This window comes from Alexandromys fortis, unplaced genomic scaffold, assembly GCF_014885135.2.
Source record: "Alexandromys fortis isolate MF-2015 unplaced genomic scaffold, M_Fortis_MF-2015_v1.1 scaffold_83, whole genome shotgun sequence".
NCBI lineage: Eukaryota > Metazoa > Chordata > Mammalia > Rodentia > Cricetidae > Alexandromys > Alexandromys fortis.
In genome coordinates this window covers 7,903,484-7,909,483 of record NW_026068001.1, presented here as the reverse complement: position 1 = coordinate 7,909,483, position 6,000 = coordinate 7,903,484, and positions in this window count along the sequence as shown.

The window sequence follows — 6,000 nt, the reverse complement described above, 5'->3', positions numbered from 1 at the left end:
CAGTCTACCCCTCAAGGAGATGCCAACTGGCAGCTTTACCCCAAGATCAGGTCAATTTGGGCAGGATAGGATACAGGGAAGGGAGCTTACTGGCCAAGCAGAGCTCCCAGACAGATGTTGGCTATGTGAGGAGCCTTGACTGGGAGAGGAAGTTACCTGGGAACCCCAGGCAGCAAGGTAATCCAGCTGAAGTGTATTTCTAGCACAGGATCTTGCTGGCCAAGTGCAGACATCAGACATGGTCCAACCTTGTTCTCTTGAGCAAACAAGACCTCATGCTGAGGTCAGTCCTTCCACCCTCGCCCAGCAAAGGGGACAGTCTAGGAGGTCCTCTTGCACAGTGCTGTGGATCACATGCTTCTGAAACACAATTGTATTTAACTCCTTCAGGTGCCCTAAAAACTGACAGAGAAGCTCAAGTCCAAGTGACTGAGCAATGAATAGGATGCAGGTCTATACTAGAGGGCTCCCAGGCTGTGCCTACACCATCTCCCTCCAATTCTCCAGCTTTACCAGCTTCCAGCTGGACCACAAAACTCAGAAGCCTAAAATGACATGCCACACGGCTGTGGCCAGGGTGCCTCCACTACCTGGCATTCATTTACCTGTTGATACTAAAACCTGGAACAGCTATTCCCACCCTCCAGGGGTACCCCAGGGCCAAACAAAGGGAGCTGGAGGCTCTCTTTTTCCTCTCTCTACCCGAAGTGGGAGCTGCACTCTTGATGGCCCATAGCATGGGGAGGCCCAGAGCAGCATGGGTCACAGCGGTTAACTGTTGTCATAATTCTCTAGACAGTGAATTCACTAGAGCAGTGAACTCCATCTCCCTCCAGGCTGTGCAGGAGGGGAGGAATCCAATCCAGTTCTCCTTGGAACTCAAGAGCACACAGTGACTCCTTTCTCCTTTTGTGGTCAGGAAATGAGTTTTGCTCTGTTTTTCACTTGGGGGCTTATTATGCAATTGCTTAAAATATGCAACGGGATGCAGATATTTATATGAGGATGTTGAAATGATGGCTTTTTAATGGAAGCAATCTAATTATGCCGTATCTGCGCCCTTTTCATTAAAAAAAATTAGTCTTACAGTATTTTAAAGAAGCAACGGCATGAGGGAGTGAGTCTGTGTGTGTGTGTGTGTGTGTGTGTGTGTGTGTGTGTGTGTTGCATTCTTGTTTTTGTTTAGGGTATGTGGTTTTATTTAATCTTCCAAACTGTTTAAATGGATTGCAAAGGGGGAAAAAATCCAAAAGAAAAAAAGTATATGGCTGCGATTTAACAAGATAATTATAACAAAATCTAAGGCAATTATCACTTCAGGAGGACCCTGAGGAATCCCAGCTGCCAACATCCTGCATCGCTGCCAGAGGGAATGACATCATAACTCCTCCAGACAAAGGGGAGGTGGTTTCTGGTCACTGTGATGTCATTTGCTCTGGTAGACGATCCCAGACAGCTAGGAGACAGGTGACTGCTTCCCAGGGTGGGGAAGGAAGATAGAAAAATAAGCATGTCAGGAGACATCAAGCCTTACATTCTCAGATTGTGCCCAGAGGAGCACCAAGACATGGCATTCCCAGTACCACCCATAGCACAGCCATACACTGAAGTTCCTCTTTGCTCGAACCTCATATCTAAATGCCAAATATTAGGGGCTTGTTAGATTCTATTCGTGAGTTTACCACTTAAGCAAAACATGTCCCCTTAAACGTGAAAACTCACCCTGGATGGGGATCTAAGCAAGTTTAAGAACAGATTCGTGGTTTTACCCCAGAGTTCGGTGTTTTCACACTTATGGTTAACAATTTCTCAGGCAAGGCTGCTGAGTGCATTTTTTTAATTTCTCTCTCGCGCTCTCTCTTTTTATCAAACCTGAGTAGTCTAGCACCAATTTGTCAAATTCTAAATAGCAAACTAGAGTTCACCATTGATTGGACTTTCTGTGTAGAATTAAGCTAGGAGCATAAATGCGAGCAAATGTTGAAGGGCATTGTGGGATAGTCCACAATTGAATGCACAGTACTGTCTTTTGATAGTTCAAAAAAGAGGGGAGGAGGGTTAGGCTGGAAAGATACTGGTAATAAAGGGCTTGCCTCGCAAGCACAAGGACTCGTGTTTGATTCCCCAGAACCCACATCTTTAAAAGGTGAGCAAGGTGACATGGCGCTTGTAACGCCAACCTGGAGGACTGTGGAGAGAAACAGATGCCCAGAGCTGCATGGCCGGCCAGCCTAGCCTACTTACTCAGCAAGGTACAGGCCAGAGAGGGACCCTGCCTCGAAAGACAAGGCAGAAGGTGCCTAAGGAATGACACCTAAGGTTGTTCTACACACATGTGCTCAAAGGAATTCATGTGTGTTTGGATACATGTGCAAGTGTGTATACACACACTCACATATACAAAAAAACAGAAAGGCAACCCGACTTACTTATAAATTATAGAAATGACAAACAACGTGGCAAATTGACTCTGGTCACAGATCAGTTTGGGGGCTTCCTACCCACTCTCCTTCATGAAACTATAAAGCCACAGACAAAGCCTTCATAGGTCACATTGCCTTGCCAGGTGCCATTCTTGATGTCTGGGTGGGAATCTGTTCTCTGTCCTTTGACAGATGAGTCACACAAAAAAAAAAAATGTCACTACCCATGAGCCTCTCCCATCTCTTTCATTTTAAACAAGTGAGGCCTAAGTAACAGACTAGAAGGAAGCAAAAAAAAGGTGACTTCTAGAGGCTTCTAAACACCCTAAAAGCACACTGAGACTTGAATAGCTCTGAGAAAACCTCCCAAACGCTGAGACCAACACCAGAGGTAGGAAAACCTGGCCTGCCCAGGCTCTCACCTCTTTGTGGGGGCCAGCTGACTTCGGCAGTCAAGGATCTTTGCTCAGCCCACGCCACAGATTCCTTGGCCCATCGCCATCCTCAGCCTTCTCAAACGCTTCCTGCTTCCTTTATGGAAAGCAGGTGTCCATGTCTCCGCGCATTAGGCCGAATGCTAGCCAGGACCTGGGCTAAGGGGCTGCTCCTATTATCTAGAGCTGCCTACAGACCACCCCAACCTTAGTGGCATGAACCACAACCACTTCAGTATACCCTGGACTTTAAGACAGCACCCCAAAGGGATGGCTCACCTCTGCTCCTCAATATCTGGAAGTGACTCAGGGCCTGCTGGCTGATGGCTGGGTCCTGCTGGCTGATGGAAGGTCTTTAACGCACATGCCTAGTGCGTGGGCCATTATGACTCAGAGGTTGTGCTCCATCAAGACTGCTGATGGGTGCACCTGCATATAACCTCCTGGCATAAACGGGGCCACAGTGCCATCAGAGCAATGCTAAGGATGGGAATGAGGACAGGAGAGGGAAAGGCTGGGAGCCAAACCTCGCTGTGTCTTTTTCGGGTGTCTAACTCTGCTCCCCCATTTCTGAGAGTCTGTCGTCCATAGCCCTTCTTTTCCCAGCTGCCAAGGCTGAGAGCAGGCTGCCTGGAGCCTTGGGCTTCCCCGAGTCACTGTCCTTGGAAGGCATGCTAGACTAGCCCACAAGGGCTTCTGAGGCAGCCACAGTTCTTGGCAGGGGAGAGTTCTGGAGTGCTTGCTTGAGGCTTCAGTTCCCAAGATGCATCTAGTAGCAGCTTGCCCAAGCATCTGATTTAAAAAAAAAAAAAAAAAAAAAAAAAAAACCCTCAGTGGGCTTCCCCGAGTCACTGTCCTTGGAAGGCATGCTAGACTAGCCCACAAGGGCTTCTGAGGCAGCCANAAAAAAAAAAAAAAAAAAAAAAAAAAAAGCACCTAGCTTTTGCACAAGCTTTCTGGGTACTGAGATGGCAAAGGGAAGACAGATTTCCCCAGTGGAGAATGAAAAGGGACTTCTCACTTAGGGGATTCACTTCCCAGCATTCCACCTCCCTCCCTTTACAGTCCTTTTTATAGCAGAGAGGACCAAAGATCAGAGAGTCTGTGACTTGTCCAGGGTCACCAAAGTGTCAGTGGTGGAGTCCAAGCTATACCTCACCCTGCCATCAGCCCTGGGGTATTTTCCATAGCTGGATGACAGCCAGGGGTGACACTCAGGGGAAAGCCACTAATCACCAGCATTTGGCTGGTTCAGTCAGCGGTCCAGGCCTCTGGGCAGCTCTCAGCCTTCCAGGAGGGTCCTGCCCACCCCCAGTAACCCAGAGGCCCCCCAGGCTGCCAGGGCTAATAGCAGTGGCGGGGGGGGGGGGGTAGAACCACGATAATTACAGCATCAAGGAATCACAAATGGCTCTGCAAAGATGACATTAGGAGCGTTAGACCTGGCACAGCCGCCTCCAGAGAGGTGGCTAGGAGGAGGCAGGGGCTAGAGCCGGGGCCAGGGGGCAGAGACGAATGTGCCTCTGTCTTATCCCAACCCCTCTCTTCACAGCCCAGACCGGGATGACAATGCCAGGATTCACAAGGCCCTCTTGGGCCACCAGTCCCATGGGTGCCAGCAAAGACAGCGGATGCCTTTCAGGGTTAAGTAAATTGTTGTAACACTTCTTTAGATAACCCCCTGGAGGATACGTTGGAGAAGAGGAAGCCTTGCTTTAGGGGATGAGAATAACCTCCGCAGCTCTCATGGTCCTTCGGCCTTGCCTAGTTCTGCCCACGACTCTAGGGAGAGTCGCTGCATCGCTGGTGCCATTTGCTCCTTCCAGAAGTCTTGTCGGGGTGAGGGTAGATGGAATGTGTTGGCGAAGCTGAAAAGAGGGGGGGAAGAGGAATTATGGATGGGCGAGGCTTTGGTCAGGCCCCCTCTTCCCAAGTCTGAGAAATGGGTCTGAAGGTGCCAGTCTGCCTTTGGCCAAGCCTGGCACCAGTAGGTGTCACTGTCGGAAAAGAGGGGCTCTGGGGGCCGGACTGAGCTGGTAAAAACAGCTTGCCTGCATTCCCACTGCCAAGTCGCCGAGCCTTGGTTTATAAGGCTGGGAGCAGACGTGTGTGTAAATGGTTTTTCATGCGAAATGGGTAGCCAACCGCGGGCTGGCTTTTTCAAACTTACAAGGAGAGAAGGGGAGAGGAAGAGTTGGGGAGGGAGGGAGGGAGGGAGAGTGAGAAGGCAGCCAGGGTGGGGAGCACACGGGCCACTTTTATGTACCACCCCTCTGATACACACCGCGGTGGGGATTGATGCTCTCTTTGAAGTAAATTGCATGCCGGAGCACCATAGCATAAAAGTTAGGACTTAACCATGGCTGGGACCTCGGAGACCCTGCTGGAAGCGAGAATAATTAGCACAGCATTTGGCTGCCGCTCCTCTGGCTCTGCAGGTGGAGGCAGGAGAGGAACCAATAGATCTTCCAGGTTTGCGTGTTTGTCATGGGCTCCGTGGTGGCTGGGAGGGAAAGGGACCCTGGTCAAGAAGAGAAAAGGATGCAGGGGCCAGGCTCGGGGCTGGGACTGAACTCATCACAGGGGACAATGGGACCCGCTTGTCTTGGAACTAGGGAGCAAACCCACTCAGCTCTGCAGGTGGGTGCCACAAGCCCCCTTGTCACAGAGAGATGGGACATTACCAGTATTCATGAAGGAACCCAGGGATCTCAGCTACAAAACAGATCCCAGGGGCACTACAGGTAGGTGTCTTGGGGTACCTGGCCAGTTTGGGGCATCCCCTGGCCCCACTCTATCAGGTCTAGTATTCGATGGCCTTCAGAAGATAGTGCCTGGGCTTCCTAGGCCTTCGTGGCTTTTTCTCTCGCATCCCTCTCCTGCAGGTACCCTCCAGGCCCCTCCCAGGGGCTTTTTCTGTGCTAGAAAAGCAGAAAACAAATGGATCCATCGAGCCCAAGCCTCAGGAGAGAACTCTTCACAGCTGTGGTGAGCCCGGCCTTACTGCTAACACAGCTGTTTGACCTCAGGTAAATTCCTGGCCCTCTATGGGCCTTGGCTTCTGGCTTGTGTGGAAGCGGGCTGGGTTTGAACACAGTCACGTTGAAGGGGTTCTGCTAAGTTCTGTGATATAACTGACTTTG